The sequence below is a fragment of the Balaenoptera physalus genome (genome assembly GCF_965194825.1).
Source record: "Balaenoptera physalus genome assembly, chromosome: X".
In the NCBI taxonomy this organism is placed as follows: domain Eukaryota; kingdom Metazoa; phylum Chordata; class Mammalia; order Artiodactyla; family Balaenopteridae; genus Balaenoptera; species Balaenoptera physalus.
In genome coordinates, this window is record NC_138903.1 from 147,048,523 (window position 1) to 147,071,818 (window position 23,296).

The window sequence follows — 23,296 nt, forward strand, 5'->3', positions numbered from 1 at the left end:
AAGAATTAACCACAGGCTCAGCCTGCCCCCCGGAACGAGAACAGGGCCTGAAGCCATCCTGCGCTTTTACGGCCAGCTCCCAAAAAGCGAGTTGTAAAATGGAGCTTCAGGGCACTGCAATTCACAAACCTGCAGAGTTATAAATGATAACTCTCGTCCACAAATATATTGAGGGAAGGCAAAAAAGAGGATTTGAAATCAAGGCAGAATTGCAGGAAACAGATTTCAGGAGGTAGATTCGAATCGCCTTTAAAGCACATGAAAAGCGGCAAAACATTGATAATGATGCCCTTGGCCAAAAAGGGCGTATGCGTTTTTTCCTGAATATATTCAGGAAAAAACGCATACGCCCTTTTTGGCCAACCAAGCAACCTGGAAAGGCAAATCAGCGCTACAAAGAAGTCTCGCTTCCCATCGGTCACATGGGCCATGCTGAAATAAGTGTCAAAACCAGAAATGCAGGACAGGCCATGGAGAAAGGGGAGCCTTGCGACGCTGATGGGCGGGATGTAAATTGCCAACAGCCACTCTGGAGAAGGGTACAGTGTGTCCTGAAACATCTAAAAAACACAGCTTAGAGAGCATAGGGCACTTCCATGCATGGGGGTATAAATTGGGAAAGTTAAAAATCAGCAAGACACAAGCACACCAAAGTTTAGGGCTGCTCTGTTGCCAAGGACCTCCACTTCATTCCACCTTAAATATCCCAGGAAAGATAAAAATGGATAAATAAGTGGTGGTCCTTATGTACAATGGAATATCACTCAGCCATGAAATCAATGTCCTAAGGCTAGTAGCAGCATGATGAGTGGATTTAGGTACGAGACGATTCTAAGTGAAATAAGTCACACAGAAAAGGACACTTCTCATCAGATATCACTTATACAGGGAAAGTAAAAACCGTTACACTTGAACTGAATTACAAAACAGAACAGAGTCACACATGCAGAAAACACACTATGGCTGCTTAACAGGAAAGGTGAGGTGGGGTGATACATAAAACAAGGGTTTCAAATGAGCTGAGATACCGTTCCATAAACCCAATATGTAATAGACAAGACCTACTCCTTGCTCAGAGAACTGGACTCAACACCCCCTATTCACCACACAAGGATATATCTGACTAGTAATAATCTTAAAACCTATGTATTGAAATCTCTCTGTTAGTGTGTGAAGTGGGTGTAAAGCGGCATAAACACAGCAGTGAAAAGCAGCTAAACCCCATTCTAAAAATAAATTACTTTTAAAACCCCAGGAAACAAAGACAGTGAAAGAGAGAGAAATTCTTACACAATTCGTTCAGGGGCTGTGATGGAACCTGGATTGACCATATCTAGACCCACAGCTGGATGAGACATAAGGGTGGACACTCTTGGGGCTGAGAGGTTTGGTGAGGTTGGGTGAGTAAACGCAGACCCTTTAAAGTAATACTGCGTGGTACCCATCCCATGGGTCCCAAATCTCCAGGTTCAAGGGCATCTTCCTACATCGAAAACATGCATAGAAACCCAGAATATGGTACACCGTGTGATGGGGAAAGGTTTCTAAAACGCACCTCATTTCTCATCTCCTTGTGCTCGGGTTCGCCATTGCAGCCACTTTACTAGCAATCTCCCTACTTGGAGCATCAGCACCTTTAACCTCCTGTTCCGTACAGGTTGCAATTTGTCCTGAGGATGAACGGGAAGATGGGGAACCAATGAGAGACTAGCTCTTGGTGTTGGGACAGGCACAGGGCACTCTATTTTCCCATCAGGAAGAAGAATTAACCACAGGCTCAGCCTGCCCCCCGGAACGAGAACAGGGCCTGAAGCCATCCTGCGCTTTTACGGCCAGCTCCCAAAAAGCGAGTTGTAAAATGGAGCTTCAGGGCACTGCAATTCACAAACCTGCAGAGTTATAAATGATAACTCTCGTCCACAAATATATTGAGGGAAGGCAAAAAAGAGGATTTGAAATCAAGGCAGAATTGCAGGAAACAGATTTCAGGAGGTAGATTCGAATCGCCTTTAAAGCACATGAAAAGCGGCAAAACATTGATAATGATGCCCTTGGCCAAAAAGGGCGTATGCGTTTTTTCCTGAATATATTCAGGAAAAAACGCATACGCCCTTTTTGGCCAACCAAGCAACCTGGAAAGGCAAATCAGCGCTACAAAGAAGTCTCGCTTCCCATCGGTCACAAGGGCCATGCTGAGAAAAGTGTCAAAACCAGAAATGCAGGACAGGCCATGGAGAAAGGGGAGCCATGCTACGCTGATGGGCGGGATGTAAATTGCCAACAGCCACTCTGGAGAACGGTACAGTGTGTCCTGAAACATCTAAAAAACACAGCTTAGAGAGCATAGGGCACTTCCATGCATGGGGGTATAAATTGGGAAAGTTAAAAATCAGCAAGACACAAGCACACCAAAGTTTAGGGCTGCTCTGTTGCCAAGGACCTCCACTTCATTCCACCTTAAATATCCCAGGAAAGATAAAAATGGATAAATAAGTGGTGGTCCTTATGTACTATGGAATATCACTCAGCCATGAAATCAATGTCCTAAGGCTAGTAGCAGCATGATGAGTGGATTTAGGTACGAGACGATTCTAAGTGAAATAAGTCACACAGAAAAGGACACTTCTCATCAGATATCACTTATACAGGGAAAGTAAAAACCGTTACACTTGAACTGAATTACAAAACAGAACAGAGTCACACATGCAGAAAACACACTATGGCTGCTTAACAGGAAAGGTGAGGTGGGGTGATACATAAAACAAGGGTTTCAAATGAGCTGAGATACCGTTCCATAAACCCAATATGTAATAGACAAGACCTACTCCTTGCTCAGAGAACTGGACTCAACACCCCCTATTCACCACACAAGGATATATCTGACTAGTAATAATCTTAAAACCTATGTATTGAAATCTCTCTGTTAGTGTGTGAAGTGGGTGTAAAGCGGCATAAACACAGCCGTGAAAAGCAGCTAAACCCCATTCTAAAAATAAATTACTTTTAAAACCCCAGGAAACAAAGACAGTGAAAGAGAGAGAAATTCTTACACAATTCGTTCAGGGGCTGTGATGGAACCTGGATTGACCATATCTAGACCCACAGCTGGATGAGACATAAGGGTGGACACTCTTGGGGCTGAGAGGTTTGGTGAGGTTGGGTGAGTAAACGCAGACCCTTTAAAGTAATACTGCGTGGTACCCATCCCATGGGTCCCAAATCTCCAGGTTCAAGGGCATCTTCCTACATCGAAAACATGCATAGAAACCCAGAATATGGTACACCGTGTGATGGGGAAAGGTTTCTAAAACGCACCTCATTTCTCATCTCCTTGTGCTCGGGTTCGCCATTGCAGCCACTTTACTAGCAATCTCCCTACTTGGAGCATCAGCACCTTTAACCTCCTGTTCCGTACAGGTTGCAATTTGTCCTGAGGATGAACGGGAAGATGGGGAACCAATGAGAGACTAGCTCTTGGTGTTGGGACAGGCACAGGGCACTCTATTTTCCCATCAGGAAGAAGAATTAACCACAGGCTCAGCCTGCCCCCCGGAACGAGAACAGGGCCTGAAGCCATCCTGCGCTTTTACGGCCAGCTCCCAAAAAGCGAGTTGTAAAATGGAGCTTCAGGGCACTGCAATTCACAAACCTGCAGAGTTATAAATGATAACTCTCGTCCACAAATATATTGAGGGAAGGCAAAAAAGAGGATTTGAAATCAAGGCAGAATTGCAGGAAACAGATTTCAGGAGGTAGATTCGAATCGCCTTTAAAGCACATGAAAAGCGGCAAAACATTGATAATGATGCCCTTGGCCAAAAAGGGCGTATGCGTTTTTTCCTGAATATATTCAGGAAAAAACGCATACGCCCTTTTTGGCCAACCAAGCAACCTGGAAAGGCAAATCAGCGCTACAAAGAAGTCTCGCTTCCCATCGGTCACAAGGGCCATGCTGAGAAAAGTGTCAAAACCAGAAATGCAGGACAGGCCATGGAGAAAGGGGAGCCATGCTACGTTGATGGGCGGGATGTAAATTGCCAACAGCCACTCTGGAGAACGGTACAGTGTGTCCTGAAACATCTAAAAAACACAGCTTAGAGAGCATAGGGCACTTCCATGCATGGGGGTATAAATTGGGAAAGTTAAAAATCAGCAAGACACAAGCACACCAAAGTTTAGGGCTGCTCTGTTGCCAAGGACCTCCACTTCATTCCACCTTAAATATCCCAGGAAAGATAAAAATGGATAAATAAGTGGTGGTCCTTATGTACTATGGAATATCACTCAGCCATGAAATCAATGTCCTAAGGCTAGTAGCAGCATGATGAGTGGATTTAGGTACGAGACGATTCTAAGTGAAATAAGTCACACAGAAAAGGACACTTCTCATCAGATATCACTTATCCAGGGAAAGTAAAAACCGTTACACTTGAACTGAATTACAAAACAGAACAGAGTCACACATGCAGAAAACACACTATGGCTGCTTAACAGGAAAGGTGAGGTGGGGTGATACATAAAACAAGGGTTTCAAATGAGCTGAGATACCGTTCCATAAACCCAATATGTAATAGACAAGACCTACTCCTTGCTCAGAGAACTGGACTCAACACCCCCTATTCACCACACAAGGATATATCTGACTAGTAATAATCTTAAAACCTATGTATTGAAATCTCTCTGTTAGTGTGTGAAGTGGGTGTAAAGCGGCATAAACACAGCCGTGAAAAGCAGCTAAACCCCATTCTAAAAATAAATTACTTTTAAAACCCCATGAAACAAAGACAGTGAAAGAGAGAGAAATTCTTACACAATTCGTTCAGGGGCTGTGATGGAACCTGGATTGACCATATCTAGACCCACAGCTGGATGAGACATAAGGGTGGACACTCTTGGGGCTGAGAGGTTTGGTGAGGTTGGGTGAGTAAACGCAGACCCTTTAAAGTAATACTGCGTGGTACCCATCCCATGGGTCCCAAATCTCCAGGTTCAAGGGCATCTTCCTACATCGAAAACATGCATAGAAACCCAGAATATGGTACACCGTGTGATGGGGAAAGGTTTCTAAAACGCACCTCATTTCTCATCTCCTTGTGCTCGGGTTCGCCATTGCAGCCACTTTACTAGCAATCTCCCTACTTGGAGCATCAGCACCTTTAACCTCCTGTTCCGTACAGGTTGCAATTTGTCCTGAGGATGAACGGGAAGATGGGGAACCAATGAGAGACTAGCTCTTGGTGTTGGGACAGGCACAGGGCACTCTATTTTCCCATCAGGAAGAAGAATTAACCACAGGCTCAGCCTGCCCCCCGGAACGAGAACAGGGCCTGAAGCCATCCTGCGCTCTTACGGCCAGCTCCCAAAAAGCGAGTTGTAAAATGGAGCTTCAGGGCACTGCAATTCACAAACCTGCAGAGTTATAAATGATAACTCTCGTCCACAAATATATTGAGGGAAGGCAAAAAAGAGGATTTGAAATCAAGGCAGAATTGCAGGAAACAGATTTCAGGAGGTAGATTCGAATCGCCTTTAAAGCACATGAAAAGCGGCAAAACATTGATAATGATGCCCTTGGCCAAAAAGGGCGTATGCGTTTTTTCCTGAATATATTCAGGAAAAAACGCATACGCCCTTTTTGGCCAACCAAGCAACCTGGAAAGGCAAATCAGCGCTACAAAGAAGTCTCGCTTCCCATCGGTCAAATGGGCCATGCTGAAATAAGTGTCAAAACCAGAAATGCAGGACAGGCCATGGAGAAAGGGGAGCCTTGCTACGCTGATGGGCGGGATGTAAATTGCCAACAGCCACTCTGGAGAAGGGTACAGTGTGTCCTGAAACATCTAAAAAACACAGCTTAGAGAGCATAGGGCACTTCCATGCATGGGGGTATAAATTGGGAAAGTTAAAAATCAGCAAGACACAAGCACACCAAACTTTAGGGCTGCTCTGTTGCCAAGGACCTCCACTTCATTCCACCTTAAATATCCCAGGAAAGATAAAAATGGATAAATAAGTGGTGGTCCTTATGTACAATGGAATATCACTCAGCCATGAAATCAATGTCCTAAGGCTAGTAGCAGCATGATGAGTGGATTTAGGTACGAGACGATTCTAAGTGAAATAAGTCACACAGAAAAGGACACTTCTCATCAGATATCACTTATACAGGGAAAGTAAAAACCGTTACACTTGAACTGAATTACAAAACAGAACAGAGTCACACATGCAGAAAACACACTATGGCTGCTTAACAGGAAAGGTGAGGTGGGGTGATACATAAAACAAGGGTTTCAAATGAGCTGAGATACCGTTCCATAAACCCAATATGTAATAGACAAGACCTACTCCTTGCTCAGAGAACTGGACTCAACACCCCCTATTCACCACACAAGGATATATCTGACTAGTAATAATCTTAAAACCTATGTATTGAAATCTCTCTGTTAGTGTGTGAAGTGGGTGTAAAGCGGCATAAACACAGCAGTGAAAAGCAGCTAAACCCCATTCTAAAAATAAATTACTTTTAAAACCCCAGGAAACAAAGACAGTGAAAGAGAGAGAAATTCTTACACAATTCGTTCAGGGGCTGTGATGGAACCTGGATTGACCATATCTAGACCCACAGCTGGATGAGACATAAGGGTGGACACTCTTGGGGCTGAGAGCTTTGGTGAGGTTGGGTGAGTAAACGCAGACCCTTTAAAGTAATACTGCGTGGTACCCATCCCATGGGTCCCAAATCTCCAGGTTCAAGGGCATCTTCCTACATCGAAAACATGCATAGAAACCCAGAATATGGTACACCGTGTGATGGGGAAAGGTTTCTAAAACGCACCTCATTTCTCATCTCCTTGTGCTCGGGTTCGCCATTGCAGCCACTTTACTAGCAATCTCCCTACTTGGAGCATCAGCACCTTTAACCTCCTGTTCCGTACAGGTTGCAATTTGTCCTGAGGATGAACGGGAAGATGGGGAACCAATGAGAGACTAGCTCTTGGTGTTGGGACAGGCACAGGGCACTCTATTTTCCCATCAGGAAGAAGAATTAACCACAGGCTCAGCCTGCCCCCCGGAACGAGAACAGGGCCTGAAGCCATCCTGCGCTTTTACGGCCAGCTCCCAAAAAGCGAGTTGTAAAATGGAGCTTCAGGGCACTGCAATTCACAAACCTGCAGAGTTATAAATGATAACTCTCGTCCACAAATATATTGAGGGAAGGCAAAAAAGAGGATTTGAAATCAAGGCAGAATTGCAGGAAACAGATTTCAGGAGGTAGATTCGAATCGCCTTTAAAGCACATGAAAAGCGGCAAAACATTGATAATGATGCCCTTGGCCAAAAAGGGCGTATGCGTTTTTTCCTGAATATATTCAGGAAAAAACGCATACGCCCTTTTTGGCCAACCAAGCAACCTGGAAAGGCAAATCAGCGCTACAAAGAAGTCTCGCTTCCCATCGGTCACATGGGCCATGCTGAAATAAGTGTCAAAACCAGAAATGCAGGACAGGCCATGGAGAAAGGGGAGCCTTGCGACGCTGATGGGCGGGATGTAAATTGCCAACAGCCACTCTGGAGAAGGGTACAGTGTGTCCTGAAACATCTAAAAAACACAGCTTAGAGAGCATAGGGCACTTCCATGCATGGGGGTATAAATTGGGAAAGTTAAAAATCAGCAAGACACAAGCACACCAAAGTTTAGGGCTGCTCTGTTGCCAAGGACCTCCACTTCATTCCACCTTAAATATCCCAGGAAAGATAAAAATGGATAAATAAGTGGTGGTCCTTATGTACAATGGAATATCACTCAGCCATGAAATCAATGTCCTAAGGCTAGTAGCAGCATGATGAGTGGATTTAGGTACGAGACGATTCTAAGTGAAATAAGTCACACAGAAAAGGACACTTCTCATCAGATATCACTTATACAGGGAAAGTAAAAACCGTTACACTTGAACTGAATTACAAAACAGAACAGAGTCACACATGCAGAAAACACACTATGGCTGCTTAACAGGAAAGGTGAGGTGGGGTGATACATAAAACAAGGGTTTCAAATGAGCTGAGATACCGTTCCATAAACCCAATATGTAATAGACAAGACCTACTCCTTGCTCAGAGAACTGGACTCAACACCCCCTATTCACCACACAAGGATATATCTGACTAGTAATAATCTTAAAACCTATGTATTGAAATCTCTCTGTTAGTGTGTGAAGTGGGTGTAAAGCGGCATAAACACAGCAGTGAAAAGCAGCTAAACCCCATTCTAAAAATAAATTACTTTTAAAACCCCAGGAAACAAAGACAGTGAAAGAGAGAGAAATTCTTACACAATTCGTTCAGGGGCTGTGATGGAACCTGGATTGACCATATCTAGACCCACAGCTGGATGAGACATAAGGGTGGACACTCTTGGGGCTGAGAGGTTTGGTGAGGTTGGGTGAGTAAACGCAGACCCTTTAAAGTAATACTGCGTGGTACCCATCCCATGGGTCCCAAATCTCCAGGTTCAAGGGCATCTTCCTACATCGAAAACATGCATAGAAACCCAGAATATGGTACACCGTGTGATGGGGAAAGGTTTCTAAAACGCACCTCATTTCTCATCTCCTTGTGCTCGGGTTCGCCATTGCAGCCACTTTACTAGCAATCTCCCTACTTGGAGCATCAGCACCTTTAACCTCCTGTTCCGTACAGGTTGCAATTTGTCCTGAGGATGAACGGGAAGATGGGGAACCAATGAGAGACTAGCTCTTGGTGTTGGGACAGGCACAGGGCACTCTATTTTCCCATCAGGAAGAAGAATTAACCACAGGCTCAGCCTGCCCCCCGGAACGAGAACAGGGCCTGAAGCCATCCTGCGCTTTTACGGCCAGCTCCCAAAAAAGCGAGTTGTAAAATGGAGCTTCAGGGCACTGCAATTCACAAACCTGCAGTGTTATAAATGATAACTCTCGTCCACAAATATATTGAGGGAAGGCAAAAAAGAGGATTTGAAATCAAGGCAGAATTGCAGGAAACAGATTTCAGGAGGTAGATTCGAATCGCCTTTAAAGCACATGAAAAGCGGCAAAACATTGATAATGATGCCCTTGGCCAAAAAGGGCGTATGCGTTTTTTCCTGAATATATTCAGGAAAAAACGCATACGCCCTTTTTGGCCAACCAAGCAACCTGGAAAGGCAAATCAGCGCTACAAAGAAGTCTCGCTTCCCATCGGTCAAATGGGCCATGCTGAAATAAGTGTCAAAACCAGAAATGCAGGACAGGCCATGGAGAAAGGGGAGCCTTGCGACGCTGATGGGCGGGATGTAAATTGCCAACAGCCACTCTGGAGAAGGGTACAGTGTGTCCTGAAACATCTAAAAAACACAGCTTAGAGAGCATAGGGCACTTCCATGCATGGGGGTATAAATTGGGAAAGTTAAAAATCAGCAAGACACAAGCACACCAAAGTTTAGGGCTGCTCTGTTGCCAAGGACCTCCACTTCATTCCACCTTAAATATCCCAGGAAAGATAAAAATGGATAAATAAGTGGTGGTCCTTATGTACAATGGAATATCACTCAGCCATGAAATCAATGTCCTAAGGCTAGTAGCAGCATGATGAGTGGATTTAGGTACGAGACGATTCTAAGTGAAATAAGTCACACAGAAAAGGACACTTCTCATCAGATATCACTTATACAGGGAAAGTAAAAACCGTTACACTTGAACTGAATTACAAAACAGAACAGAGTCACACATGCAGAAAACACACTATGGCTGCTTAACAGGAAAGGTGAGGTGGGGTGATACATAAAACAAGGGTTTCAAATGAGCTGAGATACCGTTCCATAAACCCAATATGTAATAGACAAGACCTACTCCTTGCTCAGAGAACTGGACTCAACACCCCCTATTCACCACACAAGGATATATCTGACTAGTAATAATCTTAAAACCTATGTATTGAAATCTCTCTGTTAGTGTGTGAAGTGGGTGTAAAGCGGCATAAACACAGCAGTGAAAAGCAGCTAAACCCCATTCTAAAAATAAATTACTTTTAAAACCCCAGGAAACAAAGACAGTGAAAGAGAGAGAAATTCTTACACAATTCGTTCAGGGGCTGTGATGGAACCTGGATTGACCATATCTAGACCCACAGCTGGATGAGACATAAGGGTGGACACTCTTGGGGCTGAGAGGTTTGGTGAGGTTGGGTGAGTAAACGCAGACCCTTTAAAGTAATACTGCGTGGTACCCATCCCATGGGTCCCAAATCTCCAGGTTCAAGGGCATCTTCCTACATCGAAAACATGCATAGAAACCCAGAATATGGTACACCGTGTGATGGGGAAAGGTTTCTAAAACGCACCTCATTTCTCATCTCCTTGTGCTCGGGTTCGCCATTGCAGCCACTTTACTAGCAATCTCCCTACTTGGAGCATCAGCACCTTTAACCTCCTGTTCCGTACAGGTTGCAATTTGTCCTGAGGATGAACGGGAAGATGGGGAACCAATGAGAGACTAGCTCTTGGTGTTGGGACAGGCACAGGGCACTCTATTTTCCCATCAGGAAGAAGAATTAACCACAGGCTCAGCCTGCCCCCCGGAACGAGAACAGGGCCTGAAGCCATCCTGCGCTCTTACGGCCAGCTCCCAAAAAGCGAGTTGTAAAATGGAGCTTCAGGGCACTGCAATTCACAAACCTGCAGAGTTATAAATGATAACTCTCGTCCACAAATATATTGAGGGAAGGCAAAAAAGAGGATTTGAAATCAAGGCAGAATTGCAGGAAACAGATTTCAGGAGGTAGATTCGAATCGCCTTTAAAGCACATGAAAAGCGGCAAAACATTGATAATGATGCCCTTGGCCAAAAAGGGCGTATGCGTTTTTTCCTGAATATATTCAGGAAAAAACGCATACGCCCTTTTTGGCCAACCAAGCAACCTGGAAAGGCAAATCAGCGCTACAAAGAAGTCTCGCTTCCCATCGGTCACATGGGCCATGCTGAAATAAGTGTCAAAACCAGAAATGCAGGACAGGCCATGGAGAAAGGGGAGCCTTGCGACGCTGATGGGCGGGATGTAAATTGCCAACAGCCACTCTGGAGAAGGGTACAGTGTGTCCTGAAACATCTAAAAAACACAGCTTAGAGAGCATAGGGCACTTCCATGCATGGGGGTATAAATTGGGAAAGTTAAAAATCAGCAAGACACAAGCACACCAAAGTTTAGGGCTGCTCTGTTGCCAAGGACCTCCACTTCATTCCACCTTAAATATCCCAGGAAAGATAAAAATGGATAAATAAGTGGTGGTCCTTATGTACAATGGAATATCACTCAGCCATGAAATCAATGTCCTAAGGCTAGTAGCAGCATGATGAGTGGATTTAGGTACGAGACGATTCTAAGTGAAATAAGTCACACAGAAAAGGACACTTCTCATCAGATATCACTTATACAGGGAAAGTAAAAACCGTTACACTTGAACTGAATTACAAAACAGAACAGAGTCACACATGCAGAAAACACACTATGGCTGCTTAACAGGAAAGGTGAGGTGGGGTGATACATAAAACAAGGGTTTCAAATGAGCTGAGATACCGTTCCATAAACCCAATATGTAATAGACAAGACCTACTCCTTGCTCAGAGAACTGGACTCAACACCCCCTATTCACCACACAAGGATATATCTGACTAGTAATAATCTTAAAACCTATGTATTGAAATCTCTCTGTTAGTGTGTGAAGTGGGTGTAAAGCGGCATAAACACAGCAGTGAAAAGCAGCTAAACCCCATTCTAAAAATAAATTACTTTTAAAACCCCAGGAAACAAAGACAGTGAAAGAGAGAGAAATTCTTACACAATTCGTTCAGGGGCTGTGATGGAACCTGGATTGACCATATCTAGACCCACAGCTGGATGAGACATAAGGGTGGACACTCTTGGGGCTGAGAGGTTTGGTGAGGTTGGGTGAGTAAACGCAGACCCTTTAAAGTAATACTGCGTGGTACCCATCCCATGGGTCCCAAATCTCCAGGTTCAAGGGCATCTTCCTACATCGAAAACATGCATAGAAACCCAGAATATGGTACACCGTGTGATGGGGAAAGGTTTCTAAAACGCACCTCATTTCTCATCTCCTTGTGCTCGGGTTCGCCATTGCAGCCACTTTACTAGCAATCTCCCTACTTGGAGCATCAGCACCTTTAACCTCCTGTTCCGTACAGGTTGCAATTTGTCCTGAGGATGAACGGGAAGATGGGGAACCAATGAGAGACTAGCTCTTGGTGTTGGGACAGGCACAGGGCACTCTATTTTCCCATCAGGAAGAAGAATTAACCACAGGCTCAGCCTGCCCCCCGGAACGAGAACAGGGCCTGAAGCCATCCTGCGCTTTTACGGCCAGCTCCCAAAAAGCGAGTTGTAAAATGGAGCTTCAGGGCACTGCAATTCACAAACCTGCAGAGTTATAAATGATAACTCTCGTCCACAAATATATTGAGGGAAGGCAAAAAAGAGGATTTGAAATCAAGGCAGAATTGCAGGAAACATTTCAGGAGGTAGATTCGAATCGCCTTTAAAGCACATGAAAAGCGGCAAAACATTGATAATGATGCCCTTGGCCAAAAAGGGCGTATGCGTTTTTTCCTGAATATATTCAGGAAAAAACGCATACGCCCTTTTTGGCCAACCAAGCAACCTGGAAAGGCAAATCAGCGCTACAAAGAAGTCTCGCTTCTCATCGGTCACAAGGGCCATGCTGAGAAAAGTGTCAAAACCAGAAATGCAGGACAGGCCATGGAGAAAGGGGAGCCTTGCGACGCTGATGGGCGGGATGTAAATTGCCAACAGCCACTCTGGAGAAGGGTACAGTGTGTCCTGAAACATCTAAAAAACACAGCTTAGAGAGCATAGGGCACTTCCATGCATGGGGGTATAAATTGGGAAAGTTAAAAATCAGCAAGACACAAGCACACCAAACTTTAGGGCTGCTCTGTTGCCAAGGACCTCCACTTCATTCCACCTTAAATATCCCAGGAAAGATAAAAATGGATAAATAAGTGGTGGTCCTTATGTACAATGGAATATCACTCAGCCATGAAATCAATGTCCTAAGGCTAGTAGCAGCATGATGAGTGGATTTAGGTACGAGACGATTCTAAGTGAAATAAGTCACACAGAAAAGGACACTTCTCATCAGATATCCCTTTTACAGGGAAAGTAAAAACCGTTACACTTGAACTGAATTACAAAACAGAACAGAGTCACACATGCAGAAAACACACTATGGCTGCTTAACAGGAAAGGTGAGGTGGGGTGATACATAAAACAAGGGTTTCAAATGAGCTGAGATACCGTTCCATAAACCCAATATGTAATAGACAAGACCTACTCCTTGCTCAGAGAACTGGACTCAACACCCCCTATTCACCACACAAGGATATATCTGACTAGTAATAATCTTAAAACCTATGTATTGAAATCTCTCTGTTAGTGTGTGAAGTGGGTGTAAAGCGGCATAAACACAGCAGTGAAAAGCAGCTAAACCCCATTCTAAAAATAAATTACTTTTAAAACCCCAGGAAACAAAGACAGTGAAAGAGAGAGAAATTCTTACACAATTCGTTCAGGGGCTGTGATGGAACCTGGATTGACCATATCTAGACCCACAGCTGGATGAGACATAAGGGTGGACACTCTTGGGGCTGAGAGGTTTGGTGAGGTTGGGTGAGTAAACGCAGACCCTTTAAAGTAATACTGCGTGGTACCCATCCCATGGGTCCCAAATCTCCAGGTTCAAGGGCATCTTCCTACATCGAAAACATGCATAGAAACCCAGAATATGGTACACCGTGTGATGGGGAAAGGTTTCTAAAACGCACCTCATTTCTCATCTCCTTGTGCTCGGGTTCGCCATTGCAGCCACTTTACTAGCAATCTCCCTACTTGGAGCATCAGCACCTTTAACCTCCTGTTCCGTACAGGTTGCAATTTGTCCTGAGGATGAACGGGAAGATGGGGAACCAATGAGAGACTAGCTCTTGGTGTTGGGACAGGCACAGGGCACTCTATTTTCCCATCAGGGAGAAGAATTAACCACAGGCTCAGCCTGCCCCCCGGAACGAGAACAGGGCCTGAAGCCATCCTGCGCTTTTACGGCCAGCTCCCAAAAAGCGAGTTGTAAAATGGAGCTTCAGGGCACTGCAATTCACAAACCTGCAGAGTTATAAATGATAACTCTCGTCCACAAATATATTGAGGGAAGGCAAAAAAGAGGATTTGAAATCAAGGCAGAATTGCAGGAAACAGATTTCAGGAGGTAGATTCGAATCGCCTTTAAAGCACATGAAAAGCGGCAAAACATTGATAATGATGCCCTTGGCCAAAAAGGGCGTATGCGTTTTTTCCTGAATATATTCAGGAAAAAACGCATACGCCCTTTTTGGCCAACCAAGCAACCTGGAAAGGCAAATCAGCGCTACAAAGAAGTCTCGCTTCCCATCGGTCACATGGGCCATGCTGAAATAAGTGTCAAAACCAGAAATGCAGGACAGGCCATGGAGAAAGGGGAGCCTTGCGACGCTGATGGGCGGGATGTAAATTGCCAACAGCCACTCTGGAGAAGGGTACAGTGTGTCCTGAAACATCTAAAAAACACAGCTTAGAGAGCATAGGGCACTTCCATGCATGGGGGTATAAATTGGGAAAGTTAAAAATCAGCAAGACACAAGCACACCAAAGTTTAGGGCTGCTCTGTTGCCAAGGACCTCCACTTCATTCCACCTTAAATATCCCAGGAAAGATAAAAATGGATAAATAAGTGGTGGTCCTTATGTACAATGGAATATCACTCAGCCATGAAATCAATGTCCTAAGGCTAGTAGCAGCATGATGAGTGGATTTAGGTACGAGACGATTCTAAGTGAAATAAGTCACACAGAAAAGGACACTTCTCATCAGATATCACTTATACAGGGAAAGTAAAAACCGTTACACTTGAACTGAATTACAAAACAGAACAGAGTCACACATGCAGAAAACACACTATGGCTGCTTAACAGGAAAGGTGAGGTGGGGTGATACATAAAACAAGGGTTTCAAATGAGCTGAGATACCGTTCCATAAACCCAATATGTAATAGACAAGACCTACTCCTTGCTCAGAGAACTGGACTCAACACCCCCTATTCACCACACAAGGATATATCTGACTAGTAATAATCTTAAAACCTATGTATTGAAATCTCTCTGTTAGTGTGTGAAGTGGGTGTAAAGCGGCATAAACACAGCAGTGAAAAGCAGCTAAACCCCATTCTAAAAATAAATTACTTTTAAAACCCCAGGAAACAAAGACAGTGAAAGAGAGAGAAATTCTTACACAATTCGTTCAGGGGCTGTGATGGAACCTGGATTGACCATATCTAGACCCACAGCTGGATGAGACATAAGGGTGGACACTCTTGGGGCTGAGAGGTTTGGTGAGGTTGGGTGAGTAAACGCAGACCCTTTAAAGTAATACTGCGTGGTACCCATCCCATGGGTCCCAAATCTCCAGGTTCAAGGGCATCTTCCTACATCGAAAACATGCATAGAAACCCAGAATATGGTACACCGTGTGATGGGGAAAGGTTTCTAAAACGCACCTCATTTCTCATCTCCTTGTGCTCGGGTTCGCCATTGCAGCCACTTTACTAGCAATCTCCCTACTTGGAGCATCAGCACCTTTAACCTCCTGTTCCGTACAGGTTGCAATTTGTCCTGAGGATGAACGGGAAGATGGGGAACCAATGAGAGACTAGCTCTTGGTGTTGGGACAGGCACAGGGCACTCTATTTTCCCATCAGGAAGAAGAATTAACCACAGGCTCAGCCTGCCCCCCGGAACGAGAACAGGGCCTGAAGCCATCCTGCGCTTTTACGGCCAGCTCCCAAAAAGCGAGTTGTAAAATGGAGCTTCAGGGCACTGCAATTCACAAACCTGCAGAGTTATAAATGATAACTCTCGTCCACAAATATATTGAGGGAAGGCAAAAAAGAGGATTTGAAATCAAGGCAGAATTGCAGGAAACAGATTTCAGGAGGTAGATTCGAATCGCCTTTAAAGCACATGAAAAGCGGCAAAACATTGATAATGATGCCCTTGGCCAAAAAGGGCGTATGCGTTTTTTCCTGAATATATTCAGGAAAAAACGCATACGCCCTTTTTGGCCAACCAAGCAACCTGGAAAGGCAAATCAGCGCTACAAAGAAGTCTCGCTTCCCATCGGTCACATGGGCCATGCTGAAATAAGTGTCAAAACCAGAAATGCAGGACAGGCCATGGAGAAAGGGGAGCCTTGCGACGCTGATGGGCGGGATGTAAATTGCCAACAGCCACTCTGGAGAAGGGTACAGTGTGTCCTGAAACATCTAAAAAACACAGCTTAGAGAGCATAGGGCACTTCCATGCATGGGGGTATAAATTGGGAAAGTTAAAAATCAGCAAGACACAAGCACACCAAAGTTTAGGGCTGCTCTGTTGCCAAGGACCTCCACTTCATTCCACCTTAAATATCCCAGGAAAGATAAAAATGGATAAATAAGTGGTGGTCCTTATGTACAATGGAATATCACTCAGCCATGAAATCAATGTCCTAAGGCTAGTAGCAGCATGATGAGTGGATTTAGGTACGAGACGATTCTAAGTGAAATAAGTCACACAGAAAAGGACACTTCTCATCAGATATCACTTATACAGGGAAAGTAAAAACCGTTACACTTGAACTGAATTACAAAACAGAACAGAGTCACACATGCAGAAAACACACTATGGCTGCTTAACAGGAAAGGTGAGGTGGGGTGATACATAAAACAAGGGTTTCAAATGAGCTGAGATACCGTTCCATAAACCCAATATGTAATAGACAAGACCTACTCCTTGCTCAGAGAACTGGACTCAACACCCCCTATTCACCACACAAGGATATATCTGACTAGTAATAATCTTAAAACCTATGTATTGAAATCTCTCTGTTAGTGTGTGAAGTGGGTGTAAAGCGGCATAAACACAGCAGTGAAAAGCAGCTAAACCCCATTCTAAAAATAAATTACTTTTAAAACCCCAGGAAACAAAGACAGTGAAAGAGAGAGAAATTCTTACACAATTCGTTCAGGGGCTGTGATGGAACCTGGATTGACCATATCTAGACCCACAGCTGGATGAGACATAAGGGTGGACACTCTTGGGGCTGAGAGGTTTGGTGAGGTTGGGTGAGTAAACACAGACCCTTTAAAGTAATACTGCGTGGTACCCATCCCATGGGTCCCAAATCTCCAGGTTCAAGGGCATCTTCCTACATCGAAAACATGCATAGAAACCCAGAATATGGTACACCGTGTGATGGGGAAAGGTTTCTAAAACGCACCTCATTTCTCATCTCCTTGTGCTCGGGTTCGCCATTGCAGCCACTTTACTAGCAATCTCCCTACTTGGAGCATCAGCACCTTTAACCTCCTGTTCCGTACAGGTTGCAATTTGTCCTGAGGATGAACGGGAAGATGGGGAACCAATGAGAGACTAGCTCTTGGTGTTGGGACAGGCACAGGGCACTCTATTTTCCCATCAGGAAGAAGAATTAACCACAGGCTCAGCCTGCCCCCCGGAACGAGAACAGGGCCTGAAGCCATCCTGCGCTTTTACGGCCAGCTCCCAAAAAGCGAGTTGTAAAATGGAGCTTCAGGGCACTGCAATTCACAAACCTGCAGAGTTATAAATGATAACTCTCGTCCACAAATATATTGAGGGAAGGCAAAAAAGAGGATTTGAAATCAAGGCAGAATTGCAGGAAACATTTCAGGAGGTAGATTCGAATCGCCTTTAAAGCACATGAAAAGCGGCAAAACATTGATAATGATGCCCTTGGCCAAAAAGGGCGTATGCGTTTTTTCCTGAATATATTCAGGAAAAAACGCATACGCCCTTTTTGGCCAACCAAGCAACCTGGAAAGGCAAATCAGCGCTACAAAGAAGTCTCGCTTCCCATCGGTCACAAGGGCCATGCTGAGAAAAGTGTCAAAACCAGAAATGCAGGACAGGCCATGGAGAAAGGGGAGCCTTGCGACGCTGATGGGCGGGATGTAAATTGCCAACAGCCACTCTGGAGAAGGGTACAGTGTGTCCTGAAACATCTAAAAAACACAGCTTAGAGAGCATAGGGCACTTCCATGCATGGGGGTATAAATTGGGAAAGTTAAAAATCAGCAAGACACAAGCACACCAAAGTTTAGGGCTGCTCTGTTGCCAAGGACCTCCACTTCATTCCACCTTAAATATCCCAGGAAAGATAAAAATGGATAAATAAGTGGTGGTCCTTATGTACAATGGAATATCACTCAGCCATGAAATCAATGTCCTAAGGCTAGTAGCAGCATGATGAGTGGATTTAGGTACGAGACGATTCTAAGTGAAATAAGTCACACAGAAAAGGACACTTCTCATCAGATATCCCTTTTACAGGGAAAGTAAAAACCGTTACACTTGAACTGAATTACAAAACAGAACAGAGTCACACATGCAGAAAACACACTATGGCTGCTTAACAGGAAAGGTGAGGTGGGGTGATACATAAAACAAGGGTTTCAAATGAGCTGAGATACCGTTCCATAAACCCAATATGTAATAGACAAGACCTACTCCTTGCTCAGAGAACTGGACTCAACACCCCCTATTCACCACACAAGGATATATCTGACTAGTAATAATCTTAAAACCTATGTATTGAAATCTCTCTGTTAGTGTGTGAAGTGGGTGTAAAGCGGCATAAACACAGCAGTGAAAAGCAGCTAAACCCCATTCTAAAAATAAATTACTTTTAAAACCCCAGGAAACAAAGACAGTGAAAGAGAGAGAAATTCTTACACAATTCGTTCAGGGGCTGTGATGGAACCTGGATTGACCATATCTAGACCCACAGCTGGATGAGACATAAGGGTGGACACTCTTGGGGCTGAGAGGTTTGGTGAGGTTGGGTGAGTAAACACAGACCCTTTAAAGTAATACTGCGTGGTACCCATCCCATGGGTCCCAAATCTCCAGGTTCAAGGGCATCTTCCTACATCGAAAACATGCATAGAAACCCAGAATATGGTACACCGTGTGATGGGGAAAGGTTTCTAAAACGCACCTCATTTCTCATCTCCTTGTGCTCGGGTTCGCCATTGCAGCCACTTTACTAGCAATCTCCCTACTTGGAGCATCAGCACCTTTAACCTCCTGTTCCGTACAGGTTGCAATTTGTCCTGAGGATGAACGGGAAGATGGGGAACCAATGAGAGACTAGCTCTTGGTGTTGGGACAGGCACAGGGCACTCTATTTTCCCATCAGGAAGAAGAATTAACCACAGGCTCAGCCTGCCCCCCGGAACGAGAACAGGGCCTGAAGCCATCCTGCGCTTTTACGGCCAGCTCCCAAAAAGCGAGTTGTAAAATGGAGCTTCAGGGCACTGCAATTCACAAACCTGCAGAGTTATAAATGATAACTCTCGTCCACAAATATATTGAGGGAAGGCAAAAAAGAGGATTTGAAATCAAGGCAGAATTGCAGGAAACATTTCAGGAGGTAGATTCGAATCGCCTTTAAAGCACATGAAAAGCGGCAAAACATTGATAATGATGCCCTTGGCCAAAAAGGGCGTATGCGTTTTTTCCTGAATATATTCAGGAAAAAACGCATACGCCCTTTTTGGCCAACCAAGCAACCTGGAAAGGCAAATCAGCGCTACAAAGAAGTCTCGCTTCCCATCGGTCACAAGGGCCATGCTGAGAAAAGTGTCAAAACCAGAAATGCAGGACAGGCCATGGAGAAAGGGGAGCCTTGCGACGCTGATGGGCGGGATGTAAATTGTCAACAGCCACTCTGGAGAAGGGTACAGTGTGTCCTGAAACATCTAAAAAACACAGCTTAGAGAGCATAGGGCACTTCCATGCATGGGGGTATAAATTGGGAAAGTTAAAAATCAGCAAGACACAAGCACACCAAAGTTTAGGGCTGCTCTGTTGCCAAGGACCTCCACTTCATTCCACCTTAAATATCCCAGGAAAGATAAAAATGGATAAATAAGTGGTGGTCCTTATGTACAATGGAATATCACTCAGCCATGAAATCAATGTCCTAAGGCTAGTAGCAGCATGATGAGTGGATTTAGGTACGAGACGATTCTAAGTGAAATAAGTCACACAGAAAAGGACACTTCTCATCAGATATCCCTTTTACAGGGAAAGTAAAAACCGTTACACTTGAACTGAATTACAAAACAGAACAGAGTCACACATGCAGAAAACACACTATGGCTGCTTAACAGGAAAGGTGAGGTGGGGTGATACATAAAACAAGGGTTTCAAATGAGCTGAGATACCGTTCCATAAACCCAATATGTAATAGACAAGACCTACTCCTTGCTCAGAGAACTGGACTCAACACCCCCTATTCACCACACAAGGATATATCTGACTAGTAATAATCTTAAAACCTATGTATTGAAATCTCTCTGTTAGTGTGTGAAGTGGGTGTAAAGCGGCATAAACACAGCAGTGAAAAGCAGCTAAACCCCATTCTAAAAATAAATTACTTTTAAAACCCCAGGAAACAAAGACAGTGAAAGAGAGAGAAATTCTTACACAATTCGTTCAGGGGCTGTGATGGAACCTGGATTGACCATATCTAGACCCACAGCTGGATGAGACATAAGGGTGGACACTCTTGGGGCTGAGAGGTTTGGTGAGGTTGGGTGAGTAAACACAGACCCTTTAAAGTAATACTGCGTGGTACCCATCCCATGGGTCCCAAATCTCCAGGTTCAAGGGCATCTTCCTACATCGAAAACATGCATAGAAACCCAGAATATGGTACACCGTGTGATGGGGAAAGGTTTCTAAAACGCACCTCATTTCTCATCTCCTTGTGCTCGGGTTCGCCATTGCAGCCACTTTACTAGCAATCTCCCTACTTGGAGCATCAGCACCTTTAACCTCCTGTTCCGTACAGGTTGCAATTTGTCCTGAGGATGAACGGGAAGATGGGGAACCAATGAGAGACTAGCTCTTGGTGTTGGGACAGGCACAGGGCACTCTATTTTCCCATCAGGAAGAAGAATTAACCACAGGCTCAGCCTGCCCCCCGGAACGAGAACAGGGCCTGAAGCCATCCTGCGCTTTTACGGCCAGCTCCCAAAAGAGCGAGTTGTAAAATGGAGCTTCAGGGCACTGCAATTCACAAACCTGCAGAGTTATAAATGATAACTCTCGTCCACAAATATATTGAGGGAAGGCAAAAAAGAGGATTTGAAATCAAGGCAGAATTGCAGGAAACAGATTTCAGGAGGTAGATTCGAATCGCCTTTAAAGCACATGAAAAGCGGCAAAACATTGATAATGATGCCCTTGGCCAAAAAGGGCGTATGCGTTTTTTCCTGAATATATTCAGGAAAAAACGCATACGCCCTTTTTGGCCAACCAAGCAACCTGGAAAGGCAAATCAGCGCTACAAAGAAGTCTCGCTTCCCATCGGTCACATGGGCCATGCTGAAATAAGTGTCAAAACCAGAAATGCAGGACAGGCCATGGAGAAAGGGGAGCCTTGCGACGCTGATGGGCGGGATGTAAATTGCCAACAGCCACTCTGGAGAAGGGTACAGTGTGTCCTGAAACATCTAAAAAACACAGCTTAGAGAGCATAGGGCACTTCCATGCATGGGGGTATAAATTGGGAAAGTTAAAAATCAGCAAGACACAAGCACACCAAAGTTTAGGGCTGCTCTGTTGCCAAGGACCTCCACTTCATTCCACCTTAAATATCCCAGGAAAGATAAAAATGGATAAATAAGTGGTGGTCCTTATGTACAATGGAATATCACTCATCCATGAAATCAATGTCCTAAGGCTAGTAGCAGCATGATGAGTGGATTTAGGTACGAGACGATTCTAAGTGAAATAAGTCACACAGAAAAGGACACTTCTCATCAGATATCACTTATACAGGGAAAGTAAAAACCGTTACACTTGAACTGAATTACAAAACAGAACAGAGTCACACATGCAGAAAACACACTATGGCTGCTTAACAGGAAAGGTGAGGTGGGGTGATACATAAAACAAGGGTTTCAAATGAGCTGAGATACCGTTCCATAAACCCAATATGTAATAGACAAGACCTACTCCTTGCTCAGAGAACTGGACTCAACACCCCCTATTCACCACACAAGGATATATCTGACTAGTAATAATCTTAAAACCTATGTATTGAAATCTCTCTGTTAGTGTGTGAAGTGGGTGTAAAGCGGCATAAACACAGCAGTGAAAAGCAGCTAAACCCCATTCTAAAAATAAATTACTTTTAAAACCCCAGGAAACAAAGACAGTGAAAGAGAGAGAAATTCTTACACAATTCGTTCAGGGGCTGTGATGGAACCTGGATTGACCATATCTAGACCCACAGCTGGATGAGACATAAGGGTGGACACTCTTGGGGCTGAGAGGTTTGGTGAGGTTGGGTGAGTAAACGCAGACCCTTTAAAGTAATACTGCGTGGTACCCATCCCATGGGTCCCAAATCTCCAGGTTCAAGGGCATCTTCCTACATCGAAAACATGCATAGAAACCCAGAATATGGTACACCGTGTGATGGGGAAAGGTTTCTAAAACGCACCTCATTTCTCATCTCCTTGTGCTCGGGTTCGCCATTGCAGCCACTTTACTAGCAATCTCCCTACTTGGAGCATCAGCACCTTTAACCTCCTGTTCCGTACAGGTTGCAATTTGTCCTGAGGATGAACGGGAAGATGGGGAACCAATGAGAGACTAGCTCTTGGTGTTGGGACAGGCACAGGGCACTCTATTTTCCCATCAGGAAGAAGAATTAACCACAGGCTCAGCCTGCCCCCCGGAACGAGAACAGGGCCTGAAGCCATCCTGCGCTTTTACGGCCAGCTCCCAAAAGAGCGAGTTGTAAAATGGAGCTTCAGGGCACTGCAATTCACAAACCTGCAGAGTTATAAATGATAACTCTCGTCCACAAATATATTGAGGGAAGGCAAAAAAGAGGATTTGAAATCAAGGCAGAATTGCAGGAAACAGATTTCAGGAGGTAGATTCGAATCGCCTTTAAAGCACATGAAAAGCGGCAAAACATTGATAATGATGCCCTTGGCCAAAAAGGGCGTATGCGTTTTTTCCTGAATATATTCAGGAAAAAACGCATACGCCCTTTTTGGCCAACCAAGCAACCTGGAAAGGCAAATCAGCGCTACAAAGAAGTCTCGCTTCCCATCGGT